This window comes from Sciurus carolinensis, chromosome 2, assembly GCF_902686445.1.
Source record: "Sciurus carolinensis chromosome 2, mSciCar1.2, whole genome shotgun sequence".
In the NCBI taxonomy this organism is placed as follows: domain Eukaryota; kingdom Metazoa; phylum Chordata; class Mammalia; order Rodentia; family Sciuridae; genus Sciurus; species Sciurus carolinensis.
The window spans coordinates 170748088-170767576 of record NC_062214.1 but is presented as its reverse complement, the minus strand read 5'-3'; the positions used below and the strand labels follow the sequence as shown (position 1 = coordinate 170767576).

At 41.6% G+C, this 19489-nt stretch overlaps 1 protein-coding gene across 5 annotated transcripts in view; it reads right to left on the bottom strand.

Annotated features, from left to right (window-relative positions):
• The window catches only part of Rgs6 (regulator of G protein signaling 6), a 567125-nt gene that overhangs the window by 295503 nt on the left and 252133 nt on the right, over window positions 1–19489 (bottom strand). The gene's annotated exons all lie outside the window — the stretch shown is intronic.

Below are 19489 nucleotides of genomic sequence, written 5' to 3'. Positions count from 1 at the left end.
ATTTTAAACCATGGCCATCTGTAGAATGTTACTAGTAAGGATGGACCTTTGGGCCCTGCACCCTCTCTGCCAGGGCTACCCGGCTTGGATCCAGACCCCCACGCCATTCCAGGCTACGGCTCATTGGAGGGTCAAAAATTCTAAGAGCTACTGGGGCAGGAAGCTGTCCAGCACCTGTCACCCCTCACACACACCCACTCCCCCTCTCGTGGACACCTGTGTTCCATGGGGTCCCAGGAAGTACACGCTGCACACACCACCAGCTGCATCTTGCCGGGACGTCTAAGTTTGGCAGATCCTGCCCCCAGCATCCTCAGCGCCACCCAGCACCTGTTCCCTCTGCTCCTCGCATCGCCTCCTCCCCTCGGTCTTTCCTCCTCTATCGATTCCCTCAGACACTCCCCATGGCGCCCACTGAAACTCTTGGCCCATGATCAATAAAGTTCCCAGTGTTCTTACACTTTCACCATCCACTCCTCTGCTGACCTCAAGCCAGATCTGTGTCTTCCCTAAGGATATCACCTTTTTTTTTTTTTTTTCCATGTGGAAGGTGTTTGTGCTGCCATGGTCCAGGTGTCAGAAGGGTAGAGATAAGAGTGTTCACTTAGTTCCTACATGCACTTCTCCCTGATCAACAGTCTTCCAATCTATTTAAATAGAAACCTGAGGAAGACTGGAAGAGACCAAATCCCAGTGATATGAGGAAGACAAAGTTTCAGAGAAGACAGCAGTATGCGCAAAGGCCCTGAGGCAGAAGCCATGTGAACCTACCTAAGATCCACCTGAACCTACTCGTTATCCACCTGTGACACTGTCCTTCACCACCTTCTTAATCATCCCTTCTCACTCATAAAAGTCTTGGGAAACTGGATCATAGTTCTTCTCCCATCCCTCCCCATCCTACCCCTATCTTGAACAAATTCCATGTCAGTATAAATACTGCTCTAGGATCATGGATGAGCTTGATCTTTGCCAGCAGGCCACCTCAGAAATGCGTGCCCATGACCACATCCTGCTAACACTCAACAGTGCTCTCAAATATCAGATTCTTCTTGCCTGGATTATGGGAACGGCTTCCTATCTGATCTCCTTCTTCTTCCACCCTCACCCTCCTACCACAAATTCTCCACATGGCCTCCAAAGTGACTCTTGCGAAAGGTAAGTCAGATCATGTCACTGCTCTGTTCAAAATTCTCCCCTGGCTTGCCACCTCATTCAGAGTGAACTTCAGGAGAACTTAGAAAGCCTTTCTCTACCTAACTTGATCCCTTGCCACCTAACCAAGTTCATTCCCACCCCTTCCTCCTTATCCTGGGAGGAAAGGGTTATGGCCTCAGGGCCTTTGCACATGCCTGCTTCTTTCCTCGGATGACTCTCTTCCTACTATCTTCATGACTTTCATTTCTCCCAGTTCCTTATGAAGCTATTATCCTGCCCCAGCTCTGCCTGGTCCCATCCTTCTCTTGGTGGTTTTCTTTTCTTCCTAACACTTTCCGCACTGGACCAGCTACTTGTTTTCTTTGTTGACATCGACACTGTTCTTATCAGCTCACACCTCTTCCCTCCCATAGAACTTAAGCCCCAGGAGGGCAGTGATTGTCTGTTTACTGTTGTATCTCCTGCACCTAAAACAGTGCTCGAGTCATAACTGATGCTTATGAAATAGCTATTGGTTAAGTAAATAATAGATTCTGATATACTGCACTTACCTCAACCTCTGACTCCCACTAAATCTACTCTGACTTCATGGAAACCGTCATTTCCTTGATTGTTACAGGAAACCACAACAATGAGAATGTGGTACTTAGTTCAATGCACAATAAGTATTTTTCATGCATTATTCATTTTCACTTATGTGGTACTCTGATTAGTACCGCTTCACACTTGGGGAGCTAACTTCTCAATCCAACTGTGACCCCCAAGGAATACCATCTGACCTTTGTCTTAACAGAAGCGTCAATGTCTCCTCCTTAGACTCCTCTGTCCCTGCCCTGAAACCCCTCCACCTTCAATCAACTGAACAGTCCACCTTCTCTACTCTTACCTACCAGATACATAGCTCTGCTGAGCCGAAGAGGAAATATCATCAGATATCACGCAGATTGGCGTGAACAGGACAGTTCATGGTCTCTGATGCTAAGTGTAATGTGTCAGTGTGGATGGGCTACAGGAGCAGCTACTCAATCCAACTCTACTTTAGGTGTTGCTCTGGGGGGTGTTGTGTTGATGGGATTAGCAGCCATGATCAACTGACTGTAGGTAGAAGAGATACTCTTGATAAGGTAAGGAGCCTCATTCAGTCTGTTGGAAGGCCTTCCAGGCCAAACTGAAGTCTTCCTAAGGAAGAAAGAATGTGGCATCGGCTCCGGCTCCGGTTGGAGGCCCGCCCTACAGATTTCAAACTTGCCATGCACCAAATTGGGCAAGCCAATTCCTGGAAATAAATGTGTGTGTATGCATACATAATGTATGTGTGTGTGTGTGTGTGTGTGTGTGTGTGTGTGTGCGCGCACATACATACGGGTATAGATACAATGTGCCTCTATGCTACTCCTCCAGAGAGTCCTGTCTGACACCGACTTTGACCTTCCTTGGGTCCTCAGTATCTCTTCACAGTTCTTTTTCGTTGACCTGGGTCACCTTCATCTCTCGTTCCACAAACCCTCAGCTGGCTCTTCCAGCTCCCACTCTGCCCTCCTCTCTTGCAGCAGCTCATTTTGTTATGTCACATGAATAGTGAAGGCCATTAGGTCTGACCTCCTCACATTCCAACTTCAAGTTATAAACCTCTCTCTGCTTTTTTCTCTCAACACTGACCGTAAGTCCCAGAAGGTACCATGGGACACTTCCCTTCTTCTCACCGTAGGAGCAGACACCAGGGCCACCCAGAACTGGAATGGACATTAGCTGTCTTGCCCAGCCCAGCCCAGCCTCACCCTTTCCTTTGGAAGATTCGCTCTCCATTTCCATTTGGTTCTGTTAAGACTGCCAGCTTGACACCCTAAGCCCAGACCATCCAATGAAAAGCAGTTTGGGATGTCCTTCATCCCCCTAAACAAGTGATTGGTCCTTGGGATTGGCATGGGATATAACTCAGACTAACCAAGGCCCTTTCTCAGCAGGGTTTTGCATTAATGATGGGGAAGCAAGACTTCTTCCTTACACATCACCTTGAGCTGTAAGAATAAGACTTGAGATCTCCAACGGCCATTGAAACCACACCATGCAAAACATGAGGTCAAAAAACAGGTAAAAGTGGGGTGAGAGAGAGAGAGAGCGAGAGGGAGGGAGAGAGAGTGAGTCCTGATCATGCCGTCTGAGTTCCGGGAATCTCTGAAGGCAGGTTTGTCCCTGGCTCTCAGCTCATTGAGTCAGTGCGTTCATGCTTCTCAAATTAATTTGGTCTGTGCATCTGTCACTTTCATGCCAAAGTCCTATTATAGGAACACATTCCTCGGAACGGTGGAACTGGGACTCTGAAAGACACTGTCAATCATCTGGGAGAGCTGGAGCCAGACCAAATCCCTGGACGTGCCACATATTTAACAATATGAAAAAGAGCACTGCTGAACCCAGAGTCCCTACAGGAAGACCGGAGGGTGACAGTAGGAGGTACCCACCTGTGGAGGGCAGCCCCAACCATGGTGGTGGGTGGGGGAACCAGAGGGACACCATGTATCTAGTGACTACCAGGGATGGGATTTTCCCCAATAGGGTCAAGATCTGCTTGATCAGGGAACATGGGGACAGGGACTGGACCTTAAGAGCCACTAGGTAAGTGTGTAGGGGTCAGTTTGTGGGGAACTGAGGTCACAGCAATGACTACTATAGAACTCAGCATGAAAGGATACAGAGGTTTTAACTGAAAATCGCTCATAGATTATAAAACTTTTCGAAGGGCATGTTTTACAATGTTATACATTTCCCCGAGATGACACCATTGGGGAAAAGTGTGTTAAGAGTCTGAGTTTCTATCATGATGTTACGTGGAAGAGGAGCTTTAAACAAGGAGCAACCACAGGAGAAGAAAAGTAGAAAGGAAGGAAAATGCCTCATTTTCCACTTTAATTTAGTGACATACAGCCACCGACTGTCCTAAGCAGACTCTTCAGTCTCTCTTGTCTTTTCACTCTCTCTGGTTCAGTTCTTCTCTCCCTCCCTTATCCTGTCTATCCAGCTTCTAGAATCCTGCCCTACTCTTGCCTCAGTTCAAGCTCATCTGTCATTCAGACTGTTGCAAAACCTCCTAGTGGGTCTCCGTCTCTGACTTCACCTTGTTCTCTTTCCATTCAACTACCAGAATTATCTTCAAATACGAATCTTATGTCATTCCTCTGATTTTAATCCTCCAATGGCTCCCTTCCTAACAAGAAAAGAGCAAATTTATTAACAGGACAATCTCCTTTTGCATTTTTATATTCATTCTTGCCGTGATTGACATGTTTCCTCCTGGTTTCCCTGGGGGACAGCCTACTTAATCCATCAAGATCCAGTGCAAATGTCCTCTGAGGTTAGGCCTTCCTGGCTCCCTCATACAAAATAGGTCCCTCTCTTATCCAGAACACTCATGTCTTCGAGGTTATTGGTACACGACATGTTTTCTCTCTCCCTAGTAGAGTTCCTGGCACAGAAGTAGGTGTTTATGAATACAGATGGTCCCAACTTGTGACAGTGGGACTTATTGTTTTTCAACCTCATGATGGAGCAAAAGTGATCTGACTTCAAATTTTGAATTTTGATCTTTCTGTGGACTAGTGATATGCAGTGCTATACCATCTCTTGTGATGTTGGGCAGTAGCAGTCTGCCCAGGTATCAGGAGGGTAAACAATTGCTATCCTACCTGTGAGGTGTCATTACGTTAGGATGTTCAGCAGCTTAGGTAGAGTGAGTGCATTTTCAACTCGTTGTATTTTCAACTTATGATGGGTCTATCTGGACGTGACCCCATCATAAACCGAGGAGCATCTGTATTCTGTTGAATGACTGGCGCTGAGAAAGGGCTCCACAGCCTTTGAGATCACTGTCATGCCAAACACTGGATATTAAAAAGAACAAAGGAAAGAAAGAAGATGCTCACCCAACTCCCTACCATAGAAATAAAGTGAGAAATAAGATTCCCTTTGTCAATTTGACTAAACATGTACATACAATCTTCATATTTTAAATCACTAATCATCATTTCCCTGGAAATAAATGTTACTTATCTAGTGGGGAGAAGTGGATGGAGGTTATACGTATGTTTGGTTGGCCCGAATTATTTGGTATCCTCAACAATAGTGCTTCTCAAACTTTTAAAGTATATAAGAATCACCTGGGTATCCTGTTAAACTGAAGATTCTAATTTAGAGGTGTGGAGTGGGACCCACAGTCCTACTCTATCTAACAAGCTTCCCCATGATGCCGATGACACTGGTCCATGGACCACACTTTGAGTAGCAGGCTCTACAGAATTTGCACACAAGTAACAGCTCTGGGTCACCCAAACATGATACTAGTCCATAGCTAATAAAGTTTTCCCTTTTCTCCCAGAGAGCCATCCTACAGACATATCCAGTGTGTGCCCTAGTTTAGCTTCTTAGAAGACAAAAGGAATCACATTCTTACTCTTAGTCTGGCATGCTTTGATATGACATCTAGATTCTAAAACCTTAACATCTGATAAAATATGCTTAACAAGAATATATCAATTAAAATGTTCTTTTCTTAAAAAATACTACTTTGGAAGGTTAAATTATAACTTGCTGTGGGAACAGTTAAATGTCTGATTACACATTATTTCAGTGGCACTTTCAGTTTTATTCCCTTTGAAATTTCAGAGACTGAGGTTGATTACCTTTGGTGGAGGAGTGGACATTGGTTCTCTCTCTCTCTCTCTCAATATATATATATATATATATATATATATATTGAGTAGCAGGCTCTACAGAATTTGCACACAAGTAACAGCTCTGGGTCACCCAAACATGATACTAGTCCATAGCTAATAAAGTTTTCCCTTTTCTCCCAGAGAGCCATCCTACAGACATATCCAGTGTGTGCCCTAGTTTAGCTTGTATATATATATATACACACACACATATACACACACACACACATATATATATGTTTTTACTTATTTTTACTTTTCCAGAATGACATGAAAAGTGAAAATTACAGCAAAACACCCTTGACTCTGAAGAATTTGCTTTTTGTTTTTCATAGTGCTGAGGATTGAACCTAGGACCTTGTTCAAGCTAGGCAAGTGCTCTAACATTAAGTTACACCCTCAGCCCTGTGTGGGTGTAGCTTTTAAGCAAGAAAATTGGACTCTACAAACTGCCTGTTTCTTCAGTCTTCATGATTAGCCATAACAGCAGCAAAAATTCCAAATATTAATGGTTACAAGCACAGAAAAATGTTACAAAATCTAATTATGGATGAACCTAAGTATCTATTAATGGGCACTTTGTTAAATAAAGTGTGTAGATAAATATTACAAACTACTGGCAGCCAGTAAACATGATAAGACAGATGTTATTTGTTGAAGTAAATATTTAAGATATATTAAGAGAAGAAATTAGATTTCATTACACTAAGTACAGTATGATTCTATTTTGAGAAAGAGTAAAGAATGTTTGCTAGATGAATACTGTCTAGGATTAATATTGATGATTTTGGTAGTTCTGTTATAGGAGATGTGATTTTTCTTTTTTCCAAGGAGCAGTTTTTTAGGGTTGGGAGAGTAATGGAAATTTAACCCAGAAGTGCTCTACCACTGAGCCACATCCCCAACCTTTTATTATTTCTTATTGTTTGTTTGTTTATTTATTTACTTACGTATGTATGTATGTATGTATCTATTTATTTTTGTGGTGCTGGGGATTGAACCCAGGGCCTTGTGCATGTGAGGCAAGCACTCTACCAACTGAGCTATATCCCCAGCCCCTCTTATTGTTTATTCTGAGACAGGGTCTTGCTAAGTTGCAGAGGCAGGCCTTGAACTTAAGTGAGCAGGAGTTTTTCTTTGTTGTTGCTATTTGTTTTATGTTTTGGTTCAGTTTGATTTTTCGTAATGGGAACTGAATCCATGGTCACTTTACCACTGAGCTACATTCCCCAACCTTGTTCTTTTTTTTTTTTTTTTTTTTTTTTTTTGAGAAAGGTGTTGCTAGGATGCTGAGGCTGCTCTCAAACTTATGATCCTCCTGCCTCAGCTTCCTGGGTTGCTGGGATTATAGGTGAGGGAGACCGCATTTGGCTAAGTGAATAGTTTTTTTAAAAAAAAATCTTCATATAATGAGCATGTACCAAACTCAGGACCATTTCCACATGCCCCTATTAACTCTTAGATTGCAAAACTCATGTGCCAGGGAACACACTGTCATTTACTGTGGCGAAATATAAAAATAGAGGCTCATTCTGATCTGGAGCCTCGTGTCACCAGCAGAGTGTGATTCTATAGAGTCATTAAACATGCGTTTAATCATGGTTCTTTTGCTAGATATGGCATCAGACCTTAAGGAGTGAAGAGGGAGAACCTGGGGACTTCCGCCCTAGACAGGTAACCTATCACCCTCATGGGAAAGTGAATATTTCTGTGGAAACGAATGGATTTCAAGGTGTGAACCAAGGTTCTCTGATCACTGGATTCCTCTGAGTCGCGTTCTTCCTCGGGCTCCACCAGGTCATGCCCTGCCCTCCTCCTTGCTGTGTGGCGGGGAGGACCTGTGAGCAGTGTGCTCAGATCAGGGGTTCCCCACTCAGAGCCCACAGGTCATGGGTCTATAAATCCCCGGAAATTAAATGTAAAACTACACGTTGATGCACATGGATTTGTGGGAATTAGGATCCTTGCTGGTTATCGGATTCTCAAAATGTAAGGTGCCCTAAAAAAAATTAGGAATGTGCAACATTTTCAGGAGTGTAGGAGAAATCGATGTAGGCACATCCATGATTCCTGGATTATATTAAAAAGTACAAAAAATATTTCCTATAGTCAACTCTAATACACATAATTCAATAAAACCACACAGAGCAAGAAAGCTCAAAACCTCAAAATACCAAAATTATTCTCAAGTCACTTGTTGCACATTTGACCCCCACCCTCAAATAGCTGATCTCAGCTGCTGAGGACAAAATTCTCAACAATAAAGACAAGCTGAATGGTATCTCAACACTTCATTCCCACATGCTCTGATGTCTTTGTTGCATCTAATTTGCTTCTCTGCCTTTTCTCACTGGTGACTTCTGGGGTGGTTCTCAAACTTAGGTGACCTCCTAGAGGAATCGGGGGTGCTTATTGACCATGCAGATTCCTGGGTTCTATCCCCAGAGGTCTGCAGACTTACATCTTTTGCAAGCGTCCTGGATGATTCTGATGCAGCTGATCTTTCTGTCACTTGTGGGGTAAAGTTACCCTAACAGAATCCTTTGATTACAACCCTGCCTCCTGGATCTGCTGAAGAATCACCTTTCTACCCTGGATTAAACCCCCTCCTTCTGTTGCTGCACCCAGACTCACCTAGTCTGCTAAATTGCTCTCGTCTATTACCAATTGAGGCACTGTCACCTGCCTTAGCTATTTCAGTCAAACTTCCCAGACTGCGTCTTCACAAATGGCTTCTAAATGGGTCACATCCCCCACCCCCAGTCAATTCCAGGATGTGTTTGAAGCAGAGACACTGCTTAGCTCACTCATGAGAAGTTGAACATAGATTCCTTCACAACCTTATCACAGACAGAGACTAATGACTGGAGAGAATGAAAACTTTAATCCGATCTATTAGCGGTGACAATCAGAGGTGTGATCAAGACCCAGTTAATGAATCTGCTAATTGAACTTCAATGCTACATTACAGTTTGGTTTGAAATCATTACAAGAACCTTTTTAAGAGAATGAGTCACCTGCAAGACACCAGGAAGACCAGGTTCCTCAGGCTGTTCTATCAAGGCCTACCACTGCAAAAACAGGCAAGAGCAGCTCAGGTTGACCTTGCAGGCCTGATGGTCGATCATTTGTTTTCCATGCTCATTGTGAAGTTTAATGAGAAAATTTCATCAACAAATCTGGACTCTTGAAGGAAAAGTCTTTACAGAATTCTACCAAATTTTAATTAGCATGCAGTTAAACCTCATTAATTTGGACTGCACAAACATAAAATTTATTATAATTAGTTCAAAAACCACAATAAAGTTAGACTTTGTGATATGAAGAAAGGCCTTTTTAAGTAAATTAATGAGATAAATAAAATCGCTGAGGAAATATTTAACTATAATGAGTACTAAGTTTTGGAGCTGAAAGAAACTCGAAGATCATTCAACTGAGGTAATTTGTTCATGGCTGCATCTATAATAAACAAAATTAGCACTGAGGCGCCTATCTTCCAACCCAGAACTCTCTTTGTCTTGATTATTATTGATAAGATCTCTATCAGTCAGAAGTACATTTTATAGCACTCAATAAATATTGGCGAGTTAGCTACTGTCTAGGTGTTCTGCAAGGATCTTACTGGCATAAGGGTTTATGGAAACGATGTGACTTTCTGTTTTGCAAACTCGCCCTGTTTCTGCCATTAGTACCATTCTAGAATATCTGTCTCAGTACTCTTAACCTGAATTGGGCTGATCTGAGTGGTCCCAATCTGTAGGGGTGAGGGCCCTAGCATTGTGCTTCCTTGATGACGCAAATTGGATCTATTCCACCTTGCGCTCTAACTTGAGTACTCCTCAAGTACTCCAAATAACATAAAGAAAATGAAACACTCCTATGATCTCTGATGGTTTTGAGGGGCTGAGTTAGGTGCTAAGAAGTCCAACAGAGGGAGAGCTCTAGAAGGTAAGTGGGCTGGAGCCAGGATGGCTCATGAGGCACCATTTGCCTAGAGAAGGCCCTAGCCTTCAATCTTACAAATTCAAGACCTGGTTTATCATTATGGGCAAAGCAGATGCATGTCCTGGAGGTCGGGTGGAGGATTCACTTTCATTAAACTCAAAGATGCTGACTCGTAAAATCTTATATATAAATTCTTTAACCAACCAACAACCACACTACAAGGTTCATATCAGTAGATTAGTTTCTATCACTGTCGTAAATTATATGGGAAGTTAAATCTAACCAGCAGATGGCTCAGTGACCATGATAATAGGATAAAAGCAATTAGCAATAAATTTTAATGCCATACCTACAATAGCGATAGATCATATAGTCACCTACATCATTCATAGCCAAACCTTCCCTTCCTTTTTCTGTCAATGCTTCTCTCCCATGAAGTCACAAACAAATGGGTTTAATGGAATTGATCCCAACTCCCAGTGAGCCCTGCTGTCCTGAGCCAATCAGCACACAGCATTGCTCTGGTCAAATCAATTGGTTAAAGGGTTGGCCTGGGATCTAAACTGGCCCAGTTAGTGAATCATAGAGATTTTTACTTTTTCTAGGGGAAAATCAACACTCTCTACATCTATACTACACTTTGTCCCACTTCCTGTTCATGATTGTGATTGGCTTAAGGTAAGAATAAATTTAGTTAAGCAACGATTTAAATAAATTAGGTTCCCTTTTTTCCCTTCCTACTTTAAGTAATAAGAAAAATAGCAAGTGATTCCTGTCATTTGATCAGGGGCTTTAAAATGTCAGATCAAAGATCCTCACTGTCCTGGCCTTTCCCCTATGGGCATGAGATGACCTCTACAGGTCTGGGAATTATGACCATGCCCAGACAGTAAGAAGGAGCAAAGTGAAAGAAGGGAGAACAGCACTTAGGATAACAAGACTTTTAAAAAAAGAATCAGCAGACTCACCCTAGGTTTCATTGACTATGTCACATGGCCGCCCCTCTGTGGTAGGGAGTTGGAGAAATGTAGCATTTTAGTCAGAGCATTGGAAATGTGGTATTCTTGCTAGGAAGAAAACTAAGATGGGTAATGGATAATATGATGCAAGTCTTAAAGATACACGTTGCATTTCTTTGGCCTGTAAATATTGCAGTAGAAGAAATTGCAGTAGAAGAGAGATTTTTCTTCCCAGGTATGATTTTTATCATGAACTCTCTGGGACATACTAGGAACTACCTTCAAATTGATGCATGGAAGCAGTGAGGGGTCATAGGAATGCATGATGAGGACTCAGTATCCTCTCAGGAGCAAGGCCAAGTCTTGACAGGGCCTTCATTTACATTTGTGTCCCTCAGAGAAGGGCTGTTGCTGCTGCTGCTGAAAAGGCAGATGTAGTGAGGTGTGGGAGGTTGGGCCTGTGAGTCATCTGAATCCTCCCAGATGTCTCCATTCCAATTCCCAGACTCCCATCACCTCCTCCCTGCACTTTTATTTAAGGAATCTTGCAAGTCTTTGAATTCAGTCTGTATTATAATCCCATAAGTCACAGGATCAGAGTATGTGGTTGATGTTCAGCTTCATTACCTTGTGGCTCTGAGAGGTATTATTTTAGCTAGCCATAAACTCCCTTGTTTTCTGAGACTGCATCGATGCAAGATTTTAAAATCTTGGGCCTATTTTAATTTTCTTTTTAAAATCTTTCTAGCCCGATTGCATGTAGCCAGCGTAGGTACATTTCTTAAAAATCTTACATAGAGGTAGCCACTTGAGTTCGCCAAAACGTTGCCTTCAGTAGGCACTGACTCCAATTAACCACAGCTGACATTTAAGAAAATATTTCACTCCACAGACCTTCAGACCAAACTAGATCAAATAACTTACCCCAGATTCCCATTTTCTTGACAAGTCTGTTATGTACAAACATTCCCAGCACCAATTATTATTCTTAGATGTAAAAACATAATCTACTTTAACCAGGCTAAGTAGAAAGGGATTAATAAAGAGAATGGGTAGCTCACAAACTCTCTGGGAACCAGGTGTGGATGTTGCAGTTCCAGGAACAATCCAGAGAGGGAAAAAAAATCAAAACCAAACAAACAACACCCAGTTACATCACAGACTGATGTCAATGCCCATTATGTGACGCCAGCCCTGCTTGCTGGTAGATCCTAGAAAGTCTGTGGTCACCACCACAGAAGAATCATGCCCACATAGAAAGATGTCCACCACAGTCACTGTGCATAAACAAGAAAGAATACAGCCCTCACTGCTATTGGCAAATACCCGAAGAACGCTAGGAAAGCCGACTTTAAGTTCAAGATGATACTGAGAAAGGTTGAGCACCAAAAGAAAGAATTGAATTCTTGAAATATAATTGAGCCACTGGATCAAAGTAACCATTCCACCTGGGGTTTGCCAATTTCCCAGTGAAGCAAGTGAACATATTATTACTTATGCCACTTGAATTTGAGTGTCTAATGTTTGTCACATGGAGTCCTAATTGGTGGAAGAGATAGACCTACCAAGCAAATATACATATCCTGTCTTTGAACTTGGGCATTTTCTTCCCTGTCAGTACTTAAAAGGGTACTACCTACTTGTGGTCCAACAGGTTTCTATTCTGTTCCACGAGCTGCTTGTCCTTAAGCATTAGTATCAGAACCACTGGGGAATGCTCACCTGGCAGAAAAATAGAACCCATCCTACGACACATATAAAAATGCTTTCAGTGGATTCCAGATTTAAATGCAAAATATATATTACAATAAAATATCAGAATAAAAATGTGAAATGCATGTGATCTTGGAGATGGAACAAGATAAGAGTCCTTCCATTCCCAAAGAGAGACAGACATTTGGTTATTTAAAAATATGGCAGATATCCAAATCAAAAGTCAAAGGAGCAGAAGAAGGGGAAAATATTTGCATAACATATGAAAAAGGTTTGACATCCTTAACATACATCAAGTTTCTACAAGTGGGTGACAAAAAATGGGCTGCTAGAAAGAAAGAAGGGCAAAGTATATGAAGAATTTCATGAACAAAGAGAGCATTCAAATGTATAGTAAGTGCAAGAAAATGTGCTGGACCTCACTTGTGCTTAGCAACAAGGAAATATTCTTCACAGAAATTCACAAAGAGTTAAAAAGTGGTACCATTCAGTGGAGATGAAGGATGCAAAGGTGATGATGGTCAGTCTTCATTATTTGCAATTCCTACATTTAGAAATTTGCCTACTCACTCAAATTTATTTGTAACCCCCCAATCAATTCTGGCAGTGCTTTGTAGGCATTTGTGGTCATTCTTGGAGATGCTCAGAGAGGCAAAAAGAGTTGGGAGTCACTTAACAGGCACATTACCAAAGTAGAAAAAGGTGACAATAGACAATTCGGTGCTACATTGTCCTTTTCATTGTTGTTGGTGATTTCACTGTTTGAAATGGTCCCCAAGCACAGTGCTGAAGCTCTGTCTAGTGTCTCTAAGCAAAAGAAGACTGTGGGCACCTTTGGAGAAAAGACATGTTTTAGATAGGCTTTGCTCGGGCACGAGATATATTATGGTTGGCTGTGAGTTCAATCCTAGTGAATCAACAATATGTAACGAACTGTCTTAAAACAAGGTTTTGTGCTGATGGGTTGCTGAAAATGTGGCCAGAAGCATGCTGGAGACTAAGCCTGAATCTTCTTTAGTGTTCATCATTAATGTATCGATACAATGTATTATACATTAAAACAATTGAGTCATTATTTGCTACTTCAATATTCAAGGGGATTTATAGGATGTAACTAAGCAGGATGATGATAATTGTTTCTAATTTGCCTCAGACTTTTAGGAAAATAATATTGCAGGGCTAGGAGAATTTTAAGTAAACACAACTTTTAATCCAGAAACATCACTTTGCTAATGTCTCCCCCAAATAAAGGCATTATTTGTAAACGGCCAGGTACAACTCAGACAACCAGAGGAAACTATTGGAATGCTCATTGATGGAGAATGCTGACATATTTTAATATATCCGTAGAAAATTTTATGACAATTTAAAAGAAACACATATGTAATTCTTCAAAGTTTTTTCTCCTCCCCACTTTCCCTTAAGGTACTTGTTGATGATTGTGCCAACATTTGGTCTTACCCAGAGTTTTCCCTTCATTTAGAGCTATGTTTCCGAGAAAGCAGACACAGACCTGTGTGTGTGTCTGTGCGTGTGTGTGTGTGTGTGTGTGTGTGTGTGTGCGCACATAGGTGAATACATACTTTCATTCTAATACATTTTTTTGAAACCTAAAGGATTTTTAATCACAACTTGAGAAAAGTAAATTTAAAAATATTACATATCATATGATTGATTTATAAAACCGACAGAAGCAAAAACAAACAGCAAACAAAATATTGTCTTATTCACTGTGTATATGTTTGCACAAGTGTGGGGAATGGGATGGAGAGATGCTCACCAGGTGACCAGTGTCACCTTCGGGTAGAAGGAACAGAGGGGTCAGGTAAGATTTGCTGTTCTTTTCATCATACTTGCATTCTTAGTTATATTAAGTGCCTATTATATTTATTTTTAGAAAATTAAAGAGAAACTGTAAAACTTCAGTTGAATATAGTTCAACATAATGCAGACTGTGTGGGCCCAAGTACTTTTAGCGTTTGTGTGGTGAAGACTCCTAGGCTGGTGGTGCCACTGCCACACTGTGGAAACCCAGCTCTGGATGGCATCACCTTGAACCAGATGATGAGGCTGTTACAGGTGGACACAACCATCATCCAGTCCTCCTTCCATGAGCTCTCCCTATTGTCTTGGTTGGAGTCTGGGGTGTTCCCACACATCGATTCATAACTGGTTACTTCCCAACCCAGATGACAGATGCCATCCACTCTATTTCACCCTCAGGTGGCACCTTGAGTTTCTTTGTCTTCCAGCTGCCAGCTCCATGCACCAACAGCTTTGTCATGCTCCTTACGAATGTTCTTCTTAGGAGACACCATCACTGTATGATGAAGCCCACACCCCCAGGTGCCTTTTATCCACTGCTGAAAGAAGGACTTGGCTCTCTGTACCTCAAGGTCAAAGTTCTTTTTTTGTTTGTTGTTTTTTTTAAGACACACATTTGTAAAATAAATGGTTCTTTCCTCCAAAAACACATATATCTGCAGTATGGTGTTATCAGATAATTGGAATCTTGTTGCTCAAAGTAAAAATTCTGTGTCTCATCAAAGTCATCAAAAGATAACAACAAACACAGAGAGACAGGCAGAAAGAAAGCAAGAGCGCATTTGTGCACACATGCCTCGGTGCTTTTCAAGGCTGATTAGCTCTTCAATATTATTTCTACAGGTTCATTATTTTACCAGAACTGTTCCCAGTCAGCAAGTATCATTTTGAACTTACAGTAATTATTGTTTCCTTAGTACCTAAATTGTGAGACCTGCAATTTAATGTACACACGTTTCTATTTTCCTTTACATGTTAGTGAAATGATCTTTAAATATCTTATTACATTTCACAGTCAAAGAGCTTGGAAAGTTTACCTTATATGGTAGGATTGATCATTCCTCGTGTTGGGGCTATGCCTTACATCTGTTTTGCCATCACTGCAGTAACTAATAGGAATTGGTTAGGATAAATGGAAGGCCTGCATGAATACATCAGTGGTTCCATGACTTCTTTGCATCTATAGAAAACATATCCTATGCTGAAATACTGGATCCAGCAAGATTGGCTAGACCAATGGCTGGTCCTTATTCTGGGGAAGGCATGTGCCTTCCCAAGTGAGTAACACCTAACCTCTCTGAAATGAAATGTCACCTCTATGGACAAACTAGACCTGTAGTCCATGTGGTTCTCCAAAGACAATCTGGCCCCACCAGAGAAGATAAAATATATCTCCATGGATTCCCATGAGATCTTCTGATGATAAAAGGAACAAATGGATGGAAAAGAATCACTATTTCGGTAGCTGGGATACTGTCTGCTTTCCAGAACCTCAGGCAGAGCTCCAGAAGCTCTGGGAAGTTGAGAGAGGAATGGACACAGTCCCTGTCATTCTAGTCCCACCTTTCAGCAAAGCAGCTGTAAGTACTCAGAAGGGGACGTGGCCTCAAAGAGATGGTGGCAGCATGAAGATCATGCCTCTGGTTGGTTGATTGGTCAGGAAACAGAAATGAGCTCACACACGTTTGACTAGGAGAGCCAAAGAAGAGAAGAGCCGACAGCAGGCTCTGGTGCGGGAAGCAGAGTCTGACAGTGGGGTGAGAAGCCCAGACCCAAACTGGAACTGTGCTCCGGTCTTGGTTGCATGGAACTCAGTAGAAGGAGTGAGACCTCTAGACCAGAAAACAGAATAATTGAGTTCTAATCCTGGCTCTCCAGGTCAGGTGAAGTCATGCAGATCACAATTTCTCAAATCTTATTTTTCTCATTTGTAAATGGAAATCGACTGCTTATCACATTCTCTGTAAAGTCTCAGGAGAGAATGCTTTTCTTCTATCCTTACAGGCTTCTTTCCTTGCCCCCTTTTTGATAATTGACCACAAACACGTGATCGTCATCCATGCACTATACTATATGTACATTACTTCCATGTGATTATATTAGACATATAATTAATTTTACTATTAATTGCTGTTTTGAAGTTTTTTTTTTTTCTGTCAACATTTGCATGTGTCAGAGGTAAAAATAAAATGGTGGTTAGATGACTACCTTCTATCTCAGTAGAGTTTCAGAAAATAAGCTCACATTACCTGATTCTTGAGGTTAATTTCTAAATGTATGCTAGATACATGCACACGCTAGATATAAGTGTGATTTCTAGGATTAATTTTTAAACGATGTTGGTTTTTTTCTGATCATATGAAAAGTCCTTGTTTTATTGAATCCATATGAACTCCATGTAAATTAAAACTGCATGAAAGAAAAATAGGTGCTCTATCCCAGAAACAAATTGTTTCCTGTGTTCCTGCCAGGTCAGTCAGTTTCTCTCCCAGAATCAACTTCACTATTGACAACTACCTTTTCAAGCACAATGTGGTAGTTTGCAAAGTTCAGGACAAACCTAGGTCATCAAGAAAAGTACACTCGGTTGTTTTTATTTTATTTTTTATTTTTACAGACTGCTTTTGATTCATTGTACCCAAATGGGGTACACTCAGTTTTAAATAACAAAGTGGCTTATATAGTGCCAAATAAAAGCAAGTCTGGATGGGCACTTAGGTGAGGAGAGAGTTTATTTACAAAAGACTATTTCAAAAGAAGAGGGACAGTTTTCCAGCTGGACTCCTCTGACCATAAGTTCCATAAGTGCTAGAGACTTAGGCAGAAATGGCTTCTTTTTTAATAGGGAAGAAGAACAGGCTAGGTTTGGGGGACCATTATAGTTTAGATGATTACTGTCCCCACAAAGCCCATGTGGTCCCCAGGGTGAGGGGACTAAGAGGCTGTGGAAGCTCTAAGAGATGAGGCCTAATGTGAAATCACTGGGGGTGTGCACCCTGGAAGGGACTGGGAGACATGGCCCTTTCTTCTTCTTCTTTTGTTTCCTGGTCAGGAGGGGAGAGATTTTGTTCCACCACATGCTCTTGCCATGAGGTACTGCCTTGCCACAAGTCAAAAGCAATGGGGACAAGCAATCATACACTAGAAACTCCCAAATGGTGTGCTATAATGAACCTTTTCTCTTTGTAGTTTGATTAATTCAGGTATTTTGTTGTAGTAACAGAAAGCTGACTAATACAGATGATGAACAGGTAGTGGCATCTGAAAATTGAGCAGGAAGGTTTTTCTTTGCAGCCACTAGAGATTCTCTGGAAGGGGCATTAAGAAGAGGATGTTCTACATTCCACAGCTTGCTTAACTTGAGGGATGTTTTAAAGTCTAAAGGCCTGTGGAGAAGAGAGAAGCTCAAGTGAAGTTTGATCAGGTCAACTTAGTGGGTACTCTGTCCAAATTGATCAGTGGGGCAAATGCTGTGCTGGTCATTTATGAAATAAACATTAGGAATGTGGAGGTTGTGCGTGTGGTGAACAAGAGGATCACCCATGAGTGTTCTACACTGCATATGGGGATGGTGATTCTTTGCAGTGAGCCATTTCCAGAACAAAGGAAGGATTTCCTAATCATAGCTGTTTTCCAGGAGCACAGGGCTCAAGGTAAGCTCAACATAGAGGCTAAGAAAAATTTCCACCTAAACCAAAAACTGCTGATGTTTACTAATAAGCCCTTACCTACCTGGAGATATTGGCTATCTAACGTCAGTCAATGGCAGGTGCCAATCTACCATGGCTTTGAGAGTAATCTAAAAGTCTTCCCATTCATATTGTCTCTCTTGGATATTAATGAGAATTTGGTGATGAGGTAAATGACTTTTGGCTGAAGGGCCTATTTTCCCATAAACTGGTGCTGTTACCTAGGGGTATTTTATAGGCCCCCTCTGTCAAGCTTGGGTAGATGACATAACAGAATGCAATTTGAAATGGGAAAGAAAAGAATGACAACCTAGTCCATAATACGGCCTTTGGGGATCTCTCCTGACCCATTTTCAAAGCTCCTGGGAGGAACATCAAAGGAGCATTCACAGAAAGTTTTGAGAGGCCAATCTGCCTGTTTCATAGCTTCTGGTGGGGATTATACAGGAACCATCTAAAGAATGGGGAAAGAAGCCCAAAGATGCCAGTAAGACATTTTTTCTGTCCAGGAGAAACCCAGTTAAATGCAGACCTCACAGATAAGCCCACAGAATGAACTAGAGAAAATATAAAATAACCCAGAATATTTTGGAAAAACTGAGTTCTGGTATATGAGAACCAGCTGCCCAAGGCAGAAGGTACTAAGAAACTGGAAGAGACAGACAAACCCAGGGTGCAATTTATTAGGGACTTATAGGTGGACTGTGGCTGTCCAGAATGTATCTGGGCTTTCTCGACTACTAACATGACAAATGTCAGTTAAGAAAACTGTCTGAGCATCAGTGGCCAGCACAAAATTCTGGGTTGACTATCTCTATTTTTTTTTTTTTTTTTTTTTTTTTTGGGTGCTGGAGATTGAACCCAGGGCCTTGTGCTTACAAGGCAAGCACTCTACAGACTGAGCTATCTCCCCAGCCCCTGGGCTGACTATCTTAAAGACTTCATTATCCTATAGGATTTGGGATGTGGGTAGGGATCACCCAGCATGCAAGAGGGCCAGCATGCAAGAGGACTGGATCCCTACACTGGAGAATTCTGGCCTTTCTAGCTTTGGTCTTCCCTCCAAACCTTCCCACTTTCCTTCTTTACCTCATGATGGAACCAGTATATAGACCTAACAGGTGAGACTTGCAAAAGGGACAAATGGCCAGGTACCTGTGTGTGGACCTGCTTTGTATATGGTTCCTCCTCCCAAGGTAAAGTGAAAACAGTCTGGAAAATGCTCTTGAAATACAGGAGACCAACTGACATCCCTTAAAACTGGGCCTACCACATCACCAGGCAAGTTGAACTCTTGTACTCTTGCATGAATCCACAAAGGATTTTTTTTTTTTTTTTAAGTGTTAATACAAGACTTTATTTTTCTTTGTTTAAATGCTGAGAAGATGTAATGGGTAATTAGTATCATTTTTGTCCACATTAATTCCTTGTTGAAATTCAATATGAAAACCAATAAAACTGAAAATATATACATTTGAAATATTACAAATTA